The 15966-nt window shown below is 35.1% G+C and overlaps 1 pseudogene; it reads right to left on the reverse strand.

The window, feature by feature from the left end:
* Nucleotides 1-7503: 7503 nt before the first annotated feature.
* LOC147829775 (cilia- and flagella-associated protein 97 pseudogene) lies at nt 7504-9442 on the reverse strand (annotated as a pseudogene).
* Between the last annotated feature and the right edge of the window lie 6524 nt (nt 9443-15966).

Genomic DNA, 15966 nt, shown 5'->3' on the forward strand with positions numbered 1-15966 from the left:
CAAAAAACAAACAAAATAAATAAATAATAAAACTCAAAGGATGGAAAACAATATTCCATGCAATGAGAATGCCCAAACAAGCAGGAGTAGCTACCTTATTTTCAGACAAAGTAGACTTCAAGCCAAAACTGGTCAGAAGAGGTAAAACAGACTACTACATACTGGAATGATAAAAATTATAAATATATGTGCATCAAATACCAGTGCACCCAACTTCATAAAACAAACACGACTAGACACAAAAGCTCAGATAAACATAAACACAGGGCCTGGGATTTAGCTCAGTTGTTCCACTGCCTGCCTTGCAAGTGCAAGGTCGTGAGTTCAATCTCCAGTACCCAAAAAGAAAAAGAAAAAAAATAAGATAAATGGTCAAACATAAACACACTTATAGTGGGAGACCTCAGTACCCCACTGTCACAAATAGACTAACTGGACAAAAAAATCAACAAAGAAATAGCAGAGCTGAACCAAATCTTTGAACAAATGGGCTTTTATATATATATAGTATTCCACCCAATAACAACATAATACACATTTTTCTCAACAGCACATGGAATGCTCTCCAAAACACATCACATGCTAGCCCATAAAACCTGCTTAAGTAAATGCCAATGAATCACATCACAGGACAATAAAAGAAAGTAAATGGCAAAAGAAACCACAGAAATTATGCAAATATAAAGAAATTAAAGATACTTTCTTGATAGGCCGGGGATTTAGCTCAGTGGTTCCACCACCTGCCTCGCAAGCACGAGGTCCAGAGTTCGATCCCCAGTACAAAAAAAAAAACAAAATAGGAAAAATACTCTCTTGAGTAATCAATGGCTCACAGAAGAAATCAAGGAAGAAATTACTTCCTACAATCAAAGGATAATTCCAGAACTTATGAGATACAAAGAAAGCAGTCCTGAGAGAGAAGTTTGTAGCTGTGAATGCCCACATCATAAAAACAGAGTGAGCTGAAAGTAATAACTTAACAATGCACCTCAAGATCCTAGAAAAATAAGAATGACCCAAATCTAAAGCTAGTACAAAGAAGGAATTTATAAAGCTCAGAGAAGAAATTGATGAAATTGAGACTAAAAACTATACAAAGAACTAATGACGACCAGTTTCTTCAAAAGACTAAGGAAAATAGACAAACTCTTACCCAATCTCGCCAAAAAAGGAAAGGCCCATATCAACACAATTAGAAATGAAAAAGATGAAATCACAATAGACACCACTGAAGTCTGGAATACTATTAGTAACTACTCTGAAAATCTGTAGTCCAGGAAATTGGAGAACCCAGAAGAAATGGATAAATTCCTAGATATATATGAATTACCAAAACTGAACAGAAAAATAGAAAGCCCCTGAATAATCCGATAACTGGCAATGAAATTGAGTAGTAATTTTTAAAAACCTACTAACTGGGGCAGGAGATTTAGCTCAGTGGGTCCACCACCTGCCTCAAAAGCGCAAGGTCCCAAGTTCAATCTCCGGTACCAAAAAAAAAAAAAACCCTACTAAGAAAAGCCTAGGAATCAATGGATTCACCACTGAATTCCATATGTACTTCAGAAAAGATGTAATGCTAGTACTCCTCAAAATCTGTAGTGAAATTCAAAGGGAAGGAGTACTGCTAAAGTCATTTCTGGAAGTTAGCATTATCCTGATTCCAAAACCTGAAAAGGATCTACCAAAAAAGAGAACTACAGGCCAATCTCTTTAATAAACATAGACACAAAATCCTGAACAAGATACTGGCAAACAGAATTCAACAAATCATGAAAAAGGTCATACATTATGACCAAGTAAGCCTCTTCCCAGGTGTGAAGGGATGGACAAAATACACAAATCAATAAATGTAATACACCACAGAAACAGAAGGTAGAACAAAAAAATCACATGGTCACAATAGATGCAGATAAAGCCTCTGACAAAATCCAACATCCATTCATGATAAAAAAAAAACCTAAAGAAAATAGAGATAAAAGGACCTTACCGCAATCTAGTCAAAGCCATTTAGGATAAACCTACTGCCAACATCATATTAAATGAGAAAAGCTGAAAGCTTTGCCTCTAAAATCAGGAACAAGACAAAAATGTCCACTATGATTACACATGTTTAATATAATACTCAAAATACTAGCTAGTGCAATCAGGAAATAAAAAGAAATAAAAAGGATATGTACAGGAAAGGAAGCAGTCAAATTATCATTATTTGTCATTATATTAATAACATGATGTTGTCTAACATAATCTTCTACACAGAAGACCCCAAAATTCCACTAAAAGACTCTTAAAATTAATAACCAAATTCAGAGACTTCTAGGAAGATGGTAGAGTGGTGAGCAGCAGAGAAAGAGCCCCTCTGAGATTTGGTGTCCTGAGAAGGAGAAGGAGGAAAGTGGGACCCAGGAAGGATCTCAAGCAAGAATTGAAGCCACAGGGAGAGCAAAGAGAGACTTCAATGAAAAAGAGGGAAGTGGCAGGCAACGCTTTGTTCCACAGTCCAGACTCACAACAATGTGAGTCAATGAAAAAGCAGGAGATAGCACAAATGGCAAAAAAATGCCATTCACAGAAGTCATGGCAGAAAACTTCCCAGACAGGGAAAAAGAATTGGACATTCAGATAATTGAGGCATACAGAACTCCAATTAACCATGATTTAAAAAAATCTTCCCTAAGGCATATAATAGTCAAGATTCAGAACATGGAAATTAAACATATTCTTTTCTCTGTTAGAGAAAATTTAAAAATCACCTATAAAGGAAAGCTCATCTGAATCACAGCAGACTTCTCAACACAAACCCTCCAGTCAACTTGGAATGAAGTATTTCAAGCCCTAAAGGAAAACAATTTCCAACCCAGATTGATGTAACCTCCAAAACTATCTTTCAAAATTGATGGAGAAATAAGATAATTCTGTAAAAAGAAACACCTGAGGAAATTCATGAACACCAAACCAGCACTCAAAATCCTTCTCTGAAGGATATTCTAGAAAGAGATAATAAGGATTACAACTCAATGAACCCCAACAGAATGAATCCACCAGGCAAGGCAAGAAATTAAACAATGAGGAAAAAAGGAAGCCAACAACAGGAAAATAACATGACAGGGATAAGTCAATATATTAGTTATAACCATCAACGTTAATGGTCTCAATTCACTAATCAAAAGGAAAAGATTGGCAGAATGGATCAAGAAGCAAGATCCAACAATATGCTGCATACAAAAACCACATTTAATTCAAAAGAAAATTCATAGACTGAAAGTCAAAGGATGGAAAACAATATTCCATGTGACAGGAACTCAGAAAAAAAGCAAGGGTAGCTATTCTATTTCCAGACAAAGTGGATTTCTAGCCAAGAATGATTAACTCTTGCTTTTTTTTTTTTTTTTTTTTTTTTTTTTTGGTACAGGGATCAAACTCGGGACCTTGCACTTATGAGGCAGGCACCGGAACCACTGAGCTAAATCCCTGGGTTAGCCAAGAATGATTAACAGAGACAAAGAAGGTCAGTACATCCTTACAAAGGGAACAATCCAAGAGGAAGACATAACAATCATAAATAGATATGCACCAAATAGCAGTGCACCCAACTATATAAAACAAATATTAATGGACATGAAAAATCAAATAAACACTAATATAATTATAATGGGGGACACTTCAATACCTCATTGTCACAAATAGATCAACTAGACAAAAAAACCAACAATGAAATATTAGAACTGAACCAGACTTTTGAACAAATGGACTTAGTAGATACCTACAGCATGTTCTACCCCACAACATCAGAATACACATTCTTCTTAGCTGAACACAGGACATTCTCCAAAATAGACATACTAGCTCATAGAATATGACTAAGTAAATACAAAAGAAACTGTCCCGTGCATATTATCAGACCATAATGCAATGAAATTGGAAATCAATGGCAAAAGAAACCACAAGAACTTCATAAACACATAGAAATTAAATAACACCCTCCTGAACAACCAATGCATCACTGATGAAAGTAAAGAAGAAATTAGACAGTTTCCACAATTAAACAATAATGCCAATACAAGATATGGAACGCAATGAAAGTAGTCCAATGAGAGAAATTTAAGAGGTGAATATTCATATCAGAAAAACAGAATGGGCTCAAATGAACAACCTAATGTTGAACCTCAAGCTTCCAGAAAAAAAGCATGTCGAGCCCAAGCCCAAAGGAAGGAAACTGTAAAGATCAGAGCAAAAATTAATGCAATGGAGACTAAGAAAATGATACAAAGAATCAATGAATTGAAGAATTGGTTCTTTGAAAGATTAAATGGACAAACCTTTAGCCAACCTTATCAAAAAGAGGAAAGAAAAGACTCAAATCTACACAATTAGGAATGAAAAGGGTGAAATCACAATAGATTCCACAGAAATCCAGAAGATCATCAATACCTACTTTGAAACTTGTATTCTAATAATATGGAAAGTTCAATAGAAATTGACAGATTCTTAGATACATATGAATTATCAAAACTGAATCAAGAAGATATAAAAATTCTAAATAAACCAATATCAGTCAATGAAATTGAAGCTGTAATTAAAAATCTGCCAACAACAACAAAAAAAGCTCAGGCCCTGAAGGATTCACTGCTGAATTCTACAAGAAATTTAGAGAATGAGGCCCAACAGAGGGAAGCCACCAGGAAAGGTAAGAAACTAAAGGGAAAAGGGGAAAAAAATAAGAAATAGAAGAGCCAACAACAGCAAAACATCATGACAAGGATGAGTCAATATTTATCAATTATAACTCAATGTTTTTTTTTATTTTTATCTTTAATTCTTTTATTTCTTTCTCCCCTAGGCCAAGTCAGTTCTTCCCACCTAAAATACATTACAACCGACTAGGAAATTGTAAAAAGACGTTGATTTTTAAGTATCTTACTAATCTTTATTCACAGTATTCTAAGCATCCATTAGCATTAAGCACATTTTCCAAGATGGCACACAGTCATTATAGGTGCAGACTTTGGCATTTCATACAGTAAACTTTTTAGAGATTTAATTATTAAAATATGATAAACTCACACCTTTAACTTTACATCAGTCTTAACACTTCTCAGAGCTGTGGAGTTCGACTCTAAAGATGAGAAGCACACAATCATACCCATCACAATCACCTTCTTAAAGTTATCTAGGTATCATTTTGAACACTTGAGTTAATGCATTGAAAACAACTCCATTACACTATATCTATAAGCAAACCAGAAAACTTTATTTGTAGTAGCTAAGAAAGCAGCTTTTCATGGAGATTGAAAAAAGTAGGAGAAAAATGAGCTAGTAGCTACCCCTTAAGAAATAATTTTAATAGTTTAAAAATCTTTCACAGAATCTTACTTAAAAGGAGGTGACATTAACTCAACATTTAACAGAAATGAAAATAATTTTTAGTCAGACTCTGGCCTAAAACTAGGCCTTCAATTGGATACTTTCTAGTTATAAGTGTAAATCCTCAAGGTACATGTATTAGCTCCAAGTGAACCAAATATGAAATAAGGCTAGATTATCCTTCACTTTTTTATGCCATAGAGAATGAAGAGAGTAATGAATGTATTTATGATTCCACCATTAAAAATGTCACTTAAACTGCAACAATTTTCAAAGTACCTTGACATATCAGAGAATACATTTCCAATGCCTATATAGCTACCTATCTTTATAAGCAACTATGACAATAAAATTGTAAATTTTGTTTAAAAAAGACTGTTGCTCTTCCCAACTTTTATTCAAAGTTGAATCTCTGTTATTGATAATACTTAGACAAACTTTATCTTTCAAGGTTGTAAAAATTAAAGGCATTAAATTGGTATCTAAAATCAAAGAATAGCTTTATATGTGAAGTAATGTGTTGTATGCTGACAGTTGGCAGGAGAGATTATACAAAATGTATTGAGACTAATGCTATATAAAAGATTCTGTGTGTATATACATACCCCCCCCAGTAAAAATCCAGTTTTAAAAATTGACTCCCTATTGAGCAAATATCCAAATGCCAAGTTTTAAATTCAGCATTATCTTATCTCTCTTTAAAGAAAAACTGTTACACAAACATTAAAAGTATAATGAGTTAACAAAAGAAAACCTTTGTTTAGGTTAGCTAAAGTTTTTATATATAAAACAAGTGTAAATTTTTTCTCTAAAACGAAGTATCAAATAACACGGAAGAATGTTATAGCCCGAGGAGAGTAGCAGAAAAATCTTGTGGCCAGGTTGTGTTTTTATGACGTTAAGCTCAGTATTTCCATGCTTTATATGTCTTATACTAAACAAAATCTATGAATACAAACTCAGGCCAATAAATTATGCATTAATGTTTAGAAAAATATACTTTGCCTTTCTGCTAAATGTGCTACAAAAAGTAAACATAGCAAACATGCTACAGAGCTTGAGCATTAAAAAATAAAGCACAAATCTTACTGTGGCTGCAGAAAATTAGTATTATAAAGGAAAGATTTGTCATATAATATGACAACTTTCCTATATATTCTAAAGGTATACTGAAAAGGCCACTAATGAAAAACAGCAATAAAAGACCACACTTTGCTGTATGAAATAAGAGCCTGTGAACTGGCAGAAAAATATTCTAATTTCAAAAAGTCCACTGTATTATACCCTATTTGCCACTAACATTTCCATCAAGATTACTAGTCCTTTAAATGTGAGATTGGTAAAAATGCTAAACCAAAACAAAACCAGAAAACTAGCTAACATTTAAAGGTGTAGCCTCAACCGATGTACGTCCTTTCCCTTATTGTTCATATTTAATTTTCAGAACCTATTAATACTATTTAGAATTTCTAAAGCATTTCTAAAACTTTCTTATTCTAAGTCATCTCTCAATACAATAAATACTAAATTATAGCACAATATGCTAATAGAATCACTTAAAACACTGTTCTGACATACCTTGGGATCTGTTCCTTGGCTCTTCAAACTTGTGATGCTATTTTGCTGATGGAACAAATACTTGCTCTGCTGATGTGCAACTGACCTGGTCTGTAGACAAACTAGTCACAAGGCAGTAGATTATAATTCTAAAGCCCACTTCCTTTCTCTGAATCATTAAAACACAAGAAAGGGGTTTCTAAGTTGAACTTTCTAATATTCACAGTATGAAATGGTTTGAAGTGGCTAATCAAATTTTGAAGAGCTATCTCAGTGCTCTTACACAGAAGTATGAGTTACCTCTGGCGAATTCCAAGGATTGCCCCAGGACAAGCTTCTCTCAATGTGCTTAACAAGTCTAATTTAGCTCCACCCACAAAACACATTTCAAAATTTGTTTCATAAAAATCAAGTGTAATTTTCACAATCAGGTTATGACTCACTCCACATAAGTCCTAAAGCAAATGGAAAACAAAGTCAATCAAATTCAGGTGGCAAGCTCACAGTTTAAAGCTTACAAGAAATGCAAATATAAAATAAGAACTATACAGTGAACATTTGGGTACAACATGCACTGATATTATTACGATTGCTTTGTCTACATGACAACTCCATTTCTATATTGAGAAAATATACATGCATTCTATGGAACCATTTCTCTAATAAATACATATATACCTCATATAAATACATTCTCATAGTAAACACTGACTTTACATTGTCATTTTAACAACAATTTTGCACTGAATAACAATAAATTACAACTCACTGTTGTGTACTTTGAATTGCTGAAAAAAGTCTTATAGATGTTTACACAGAGAATTATAGTAATACACAAAAACACATCAATAAAAATTGGGTGATAAATGTTTGAAGTAAAAAGAAAAAGGCTTTATAACCAAGCAGCATGGACATTAGGAGGTTTAGGTCTCAGCAACAAGTTGTTAGATGTGTCAGAACCTGACAGCTCAGTCTTACAACTGAGGCCACTGGTAGCACTGGATGTCCGGGAAGCCCCTCTTAATAGGCTATACTGCCCAAGCATAGACCTCACTCTTCTGGAGGAAGGTGCTGGGTTGAGATAACCCATATTGCGATGATAATCCATCAGCTGTTCTGAGCGTTTCATACCAACTCTGGGCTTCACAGCTTCAAGCCTTTTCAATAAAGTCAAATTTTCTCTTTCAATCCTTTGTTGTTCCCTCTGTCTGTTGAGAGCACTATGATATAACTTAGGGGGATGACCAATTGATCTTCTGGGAATTGCACTTTTGTTTCCTGGTTTTTCAGCTTGTCTTGACAGTTCTTTCAAAAGCCTCTGATTTTCCTAATCAATCTGTCTCACCTCTTCTCTGGTGAAAGAAAAGTTCTTCCTAGGTACTACTGGAGGCTGATCAAAGTGATGTTTTTGTGGCTCCTTTTTATCTAATTGCAGGAAAGCTTTTAAAAGATGATTTAGGTCCATTGTGTCATGTAAGACTTTTTGCTTACACCTGTGATCTGAACTGGAATCTAATATTGGCAACTTCGGGGTGAAATTAGACCCATGTTTTTCCTTCCCTTTCTTGCCTGCTTTCAAGCATTTTGAATCATTTTTTAAAACCTCAACATGTTCATATACTCCTTGACTCACATTTTCCTGTCTTTTAACTTTTACTTTTTGGTCATGTGATGTGCCCAGTTCAAAAGACTGAACAGGGCTGATGTCTGGAGTTGATAAAGGAGTCACATCTGTCACAGTATCTTTAGATTCCTCAGTATAGTCACCAATTTTTGGCTTAGTACTTGAAGGTTGTGTTCCTGTTGATTTTATTCCTGATTTATATTTTTGTTTTGGTGATAAGAGGGTTATTGTATGTTTCTGTGATGATGGACGTGAATGAGACTTAGAAATATCAGGCCCAGCATCTGAACAGTCTGTACCTAAACTTGAAGATGAGGAAGACAAAGAAGAGGAGGAACTAATTTTGGAGTATTTTTTATTCATGCTTTTTTAAAAGTTATGAGATGGTTTAGCTGACTTGGATCTCACATGACGCTTTTTTCCATCATCACTGCTTTCCTCTCCAACCGTGTAGTAATCATCCTCACCTTCTTTTACAATTTTGGGAATTCTATTTGGAAGGAGCAAATGTATTTTATGCCTTGTTGTAGCATCAAACAATCCTTTTGATCTTGAATTGGTCAATGATAAAGAACTTCTGGTTTCTATGTCATTCTCTACAGGATGTTCATCTAGAAGATTTTTCATGTTTCTTTCATTTCCTTTGTCAGTAAGATAATTTTCCTTTGTTTGTATTCCAAACGTCAAGTTCATATTTTCTGTATCCTTAACTATTCTCTTTAGAGTCATCACTTTGCTTGTCAAAAACTAGGTTATTTTCACATTTCTTTGCTTCTTCAAAGTCACTATCAAAAAAAGAATGGTCCACTTCACCATCTGATATATCTCCAAACCAATCCATGATGATAAAAATGTGTCTGGGAGCTGGGGCTTTCGTGGGCCCAGTCGCACACACGGACGCGCAGGCGCGCCCCCGCAAGCCTGCACGGGGCTCCCCGCGTCGCGCGCGAGTCCCATAACTCAATGTTAATGGTCTCAATTCACCAATCAAAAGAAATAGACTGACAGAATGGATTAAGAAGCAAAATACATCAATATGCTGTACACAAGAAACACATCTAACTCAAAAAGAAACTCACAGATTGAAAGTAAAAGGATGGAAAACAGTTCTCCACACCACACGAACCCAGAAAAAAGCAGAGCTAGCAATCTTATTTGCAGACAAAGTAGATTTCAAACCAAAACTAATTAAGAGAGACGAAGATGGTCACAACATCCTTGTGAAGTGAACAATCCCAGAGGAAGAGATAACAATCCCAGAGGAAGAGATGACAATCCTAAATATTTATGCACCAAATATGAATGCCCCCAACTATACAAAAAAAAATTAGTGGACATGAAAAAACAAATAAGCACTAATACATGTGAAGTGGGGGACCTCAATACCCCACTATAACAAATAGACAGATCATCTAGACAAAAAATTAACAAAGAAATTAAACTGAACCAAGCTATTGAACAAATAGACTTAATAGATGTTTACAGAATATTCTACCCCACAAAATCAAAATACACATTCTTTTTGGCTGCACACAGGTCATTCTCCAAAATAGACAAGCTAGCTCTTAGGACATGTCTAAGTAAATGTAAAAGAACTGAAGCTACTCCCTGTATATTATCAGACCACAGTGCAATAAAATTGGAGGTCAATAACATAAGAAACCGCAAAACTCCCACAAACACATGGAAATTGAATAAAACCCTCCTGAACAGCCAATGGGTCACAGAGGAAATTAAAGAAGAAATTAGACAGTTTCTACAAGTAAATGATAATGCCAGTACAACATAAAGAATCTATGGGACACAATGAAAGCAGTTCTATGTGGGAAATTCATAGCAGTGAATGCCCATATTAGGAAAACAGAGAGAACTCAGATAAATAACCTAATGCAGAACCTCAAGTTCCCAGAAAAACAAGAGCATAACAAACCCAAAGTTTGTACAAGAGAGGAAATTATAAAGATCAGAGCAGAAATCAATGCAAGGGAGACTAAGAGAACAATACAAAAAAATTAATGAATCAAAGAGTTGGTTTTTTGAAAGAATAAATAAAATCAATAAACCTTTAGCCAACTTTATCAAAAAAAGGAAACCTTATCAAAAAAGGAAAGAAAAGGCTCAAATCCATGCAATTAAGAACAAGAAAGGGGAAGTCACAACAGACCCAGCAGAAATCCAGAGGATGAGCAATACATACTTCAAGAAACTGTACTCTAATAAAATGGAAAATACACAAGAAATGGACAGATTCCTAGATACACATGAATTTCCAAAGTTAAATGAAGAAGATATAGAAATTCTAAGCACCCCAATTACAATGAGTGAAATTGAAAATGTAATAAAAAATTTATCAACAAAGAAAAGCTCAGGTCCTGATGTCTTCACTGCTGAATTCTATAAGCCATTTACAGAATTATCGCCATTACTCTTTAAACTCATCAAGGAAATTGAAAGGGAAGCAAAGCTTCCAAATTCATTCCTGTAAGCAAGTGTTACTTTGATTCCAAAACCAGGGAAAGATCCAACCAAAAAAGAGAACTATAGGCCATCTCCCTAATGAACATAGATGCAAAAATCCTCAACAAGATACTGTCAAACAGAATACAGAGTGTCATCAAGAAGATCATACACCCTGACCAAGTTGGATTTATCCCAGGGATGCAAGGATGGTTCAACATTTGTAAATCAATAAATGTAATACACTATATTAACAGAGTCAAGGACAAAAACCATATGATCATCTCAATAGATGCAGAAAAGGCATTTGACAAAATCCAGCACCCATTCATGATAAAAACCCTACAGAAATTTGGAATAGACGGTCTTTATCTCAACCTGATTAAGGCTATCTATGAAAAACCAACAGTCAACATCATAAGAAATTGTCAAAAACTGAAAACGTTCACGCTAAAATCAGGAACAAGACAAGGATACCCACTATCACCACTCCTGTTCAATATTGTTCCGGAAACATCAGCCATAGCAATTAGAAAACAAAAAGAAATAAAAGGAATAAATATAGGAAAGGAAGAAGTTAAACTGCCATTAATTTGCTAATGATATGATACTTTACATAGAAGACCCAAAAAACTCCGCCAAAAGACTTCTAGACTTGACAGATTCAGTAGAGTAGCTGGATATAAGGTCAACACTCAAAAAAACAATAGCCTTCTTATACACAAATAACAGACTCACTGAAAGAGAAATTAGGGAAACAATTCCTTTTACAATAGCATCCAAAAAAATGAAATATCTAGGAATCAACCTAACAAGGGAAGCAAAAGACCACTACACTGAAAACTACAGCATTCTGAAAAAGGAGACTGAGGAGGATATAAGAAAATGGAAAGGCATCCCTTGTTCCTGGGTAGGAAGAACCAATATAGTGAAAATGGCTATACTTCCAAAACTGCTATGTAGATTTAATGCAATGCCGATTGAAATTCCAACAATATACTTCACAGAACTAGAGAAAACAATCCATAAATTCATTTGAAAGCAGAAGAAACCTAGAAAAGCAAAAGCAATTCTAGGTAACAGAGACATGGCAGGGGGTATCACAATCCACAACTTGAAACTATAATACAAAGCTACTGTGATAAAAACAGCATGGTACTGGCAAAGAAACAGACCTGAGGATCAGTGGAATAGATTAGAAGATGCAGAAACAACTTCAGACATACTCAGCCACCTCATCTTTGACAGAGGAGTCAACCACCCTCATTGGAGGAAAGATAGCCTATTTAATAAATAGCATTGGAAAAACTGGATTTCAACCTGCCAAAGATTAAAACTAGACCCATACCTATCACCATGCATTAACTAAGACTGAAGTGGATTAAAGATCTAAATATTAATACAGAAACATTAAACTTGCTGGAAGATATCTTAGGTAGAGCTCTTGAAGATATTGGCATAGGAAAAGGCTTTATGAACAAAACCTCAGTAGCATGGGAACTAGCACAAAGAATCAACAACTGGGATCTCATCCTATTAAAAAGCTTCTGCACTGCAAGAGAAACCACCAACAGAACTAAGAGACAACCTACAATGTGGGAAAAAAATTTTAGCAGCTGTACCTCAGACGAAGGACTACTATCTAGAATATATAAAGAAATTTAAAAAATCAGACCCCTCAAATTCAAAGACCCAATTCAAAAATGGGCATCTGAAATAAACAGACATTTCTCAGACAAAGAAATAAAAGCAGCAAATAAACATATGAAAAAATGTTCAACATCACTGGTCATTTGAGAGATGCAGATGAAAACAACACTGAGATTCCACCTCACCCCAGAAAGAATGGCTGCTATGAAGAAATCAACCAGTAACAAATGCTGGTGGAGGTGTGGGGAGAAAGGAATCCTTCTCCATTGTTGGTGGGAGTGCAAACTGGTACAACCACTGTGGAAATCAGTATGTAGATACCTCAAAGAACTAGGACTAGAGGTCCCATTTGACCCAGCTATACCCCTGCTGGGTATCTTCCCCAAAGAATTCAAAGAATCATACCACAGCAATATATGTGCACCCATGTTTATAGCGGCACAGTTTGTAATTGGTAAAGCTTGAAACAGCCCAAGTGCCCATCAACTGGAAACTGGATAAAGAAGATGTGGTTTTTTAATAAAATGGAGTACTACTCAGCCATAAAGAATGAGAAAATAGAGACATTTATAGCTAAATGGATGCATATTGAGGCCATACTCTTAAGTGAAATAAATAGGACACACATATATAAATATCGAATAGTTTCTCCAACGTGAGAAACTGAAAGTGTAAATAAGGATTAAAATGATTAAAGCGAATAACTGATAATTTGACAGAGGAAAAGTTCCAAAGATGTAGGGGTGTTGGGGGAAAGGGGAAAGGAAAGAAGGGAAAGAAAGAAATTATGAGAAAAGAAAAAAATGGAAATGAAATCTATGTAAATAGGGAAGGGTGTAGGGGTTGAAGGGTGCACAGGTAATGGGGAAAAACATAAGAACCAAGATACACCATGTACAGGTACAAGCACCCAATGTAAATGTAAACATATTGTATACCTAAAATGTACCAATAAAAAAATCTTAGGAAAAAAAAAGAAAAAGAAAAGTTGCCATGGCATCAATAATGTGCTAGCAGCCTATCAATAGCTTTCCTAAATATTGAATAGGAATGCCATTCACTTTTTTAAAAAGTACTTACTGGATATTTTCTGTGTGCCAGGCATGATGTAAGTGATAAGAGATAAAATGATGTGCAAAAAAAAAAAAAAAGGAATTTAGAGAAGGCCTAATGCTGCTACTTCTCAAACTCTTTAATGAAATTCAAAGGGAAATAATACTCCCAAATTCATTCCTGGAAGCAAGTGTTACCCTGATACCAGTGCCAGAGAAGGAGCAAACCAAAAAGAGAACTACAAGCCAATCTCGCTAATGAACATAGGCGCAAAAATCATCAATAAGATAGTGGCAAACATAATGCATCAAATTATCAAGAGGATTACACACATGACCAAGTAGGATTCATCCCAGGGATCCAGGGATGGTTCAATATATGCAAATCAACAAGTGTAATATACTATATTTACAGAGCCAAGGACAAAAACTACATGATTATCTCAATAGATGCAGAAAAAGCATTTGACAAAGTCCAACATTCATTCATAATAAAAATTCTACAGAAAATTGGAATATTTATCTCAATCTGATAAAAGCCATCTATGACAAACCAACAACCAATATCATATTAATGGGCAAAAATTGAAAGCTTTCCCTCTAAAATCAGGAACAAGACAAGGATGTCCACTATCTCTACTCCTATCCAACATAATTCTGGAAACTTTAGCCAGACCAATTAGACAAGAGAAAAAAAAAAGGAATAAGGATAGAAAAGGAAGAACTCAAATTACCATTATTTGTGGATGACATGATACTCTACATAGAAGATTCCAAAAACCTCACCAAAAGACTTCTAGATTTAATAGCCAAATTTAGCAGCATAGCTGGAAATAAAGTCAACACTCAAAAATCAGTAGCCTTCCTGTACACAAATAACAGACTCACAGAGAGAGAAATTAAGGAAACAACACTTTTAACAATAGCATCTGTGGCTGGGAATTTAGCTCAGTGGCATACAGCCTGCCAGGCAAGTATAAGGTCCTGAATTCGATCCATGGTATCAAAAAAAACCCCCAAAAAACAACAACAAGAAAAAACAATAGCATCCAAAAGAAATGAAATACTAGGAATCATACTAACAAAAGAAGTAGTAAACCTGTACATTGAAAACTACTGTACTCTGACAAAAGGATATCGAAGAAGATATCAGAAAATGGAATGATATGCCTTATTTTTGGGTAGAAAGAACCAATATGGTGGAAATGGCCATACTTGAAAAACTGTTGTCCAGATTTTCTTTTTCGGTACTGGGGATTGAACTCAGGACATTGCACTTGCAAGGCAGACACGGTGACACTGAGCTAAATCTCTGGCCTGTTACACAGATTTAGTGCAATTCCAATCAAAATTCCAACAGCATATTTCATAGAATTAGCGAAAATAATCCTAAATTCATTTGGAATCAGAAGAGACCTTGAATAGCAAAGGCTGTCCTGGGCAACAAAGGTAAGGCAGGAGGCATCACAATCCCTGACTTGAAATTATACTACAAAGCTACTGTGATAAAAACAGCATAGTACTGGAAAAAAAAAAAAACAGACCTGAGGATCAGTGGAACAGACTGCAAGATGAAGAAACAATTCAAGACATACTCAGCCACCTTATCCTTGACAAAGTAGCCAAACACCTTCGCTAGAAGAAAGATAACCTCTTTAATAGATGGTGCTGAAAAAACTGGCTTCCTACTTGCCAAAGATTAAAACTGGACCCATGTCTTTCACCATGCACTAAACTAAAATCAAAATGGATCAAAGATCTAAGTATTAAAACATAAACACTTAACTGCTGAAAGATAGAATAGGCAGAACTCTTGAAGACATTGGTGTAAGTAAAGATTTTATGAGTAAAACCTCAGTCGCATTGGTACTATCACAAAGAATCAAGAAGTGAGATCTCATCTTATTAAAAAAGCTTTTGGGCCGGGGATTTAGCTCAGTGGTTTCACTGCCTCCCGTGCAAGCGCAAGGACCCGAGTTTGATCCCCAGAACTAAAAAATAAAGCTTTTTCTTTCCACAGGGAAAGAAACCACCAACAGAGTGAAAAGACAAAGCACAATGTAAGAAAAAATTTTATCACCTGTTCCTCAGATAAAGGACTGCTATGTAGAATACATAAAGAACTCAAAAAAACCAGACCACCCAAATTTAAAGACCCAATCCAAAACCGGGCATCTGAAATCAATAGACACTGCTCAGATGAAGAAGTACAAATGACAAATAAATATATGAAAAAAATGTTCAACATCACTGGTCATTCAA

The sequence above is a fragment of the Heterocephalus glaber genome, unplaced genomic scaffold (genome assembly GCF_053883595.1).
Source record: "Heterocephalus glaber isolate CG9 unplaced genomic scaffold, H.glaber_assembly_v1.0 deba00000470, whole genome shotgun sequence".
NCBI classification, from domain to species: Eukaryota; Metazoa; Chordata; class Mammalia; order Rodentia; family Bathyergidae; genus Heterocephalus; species Heterocephalus glaber.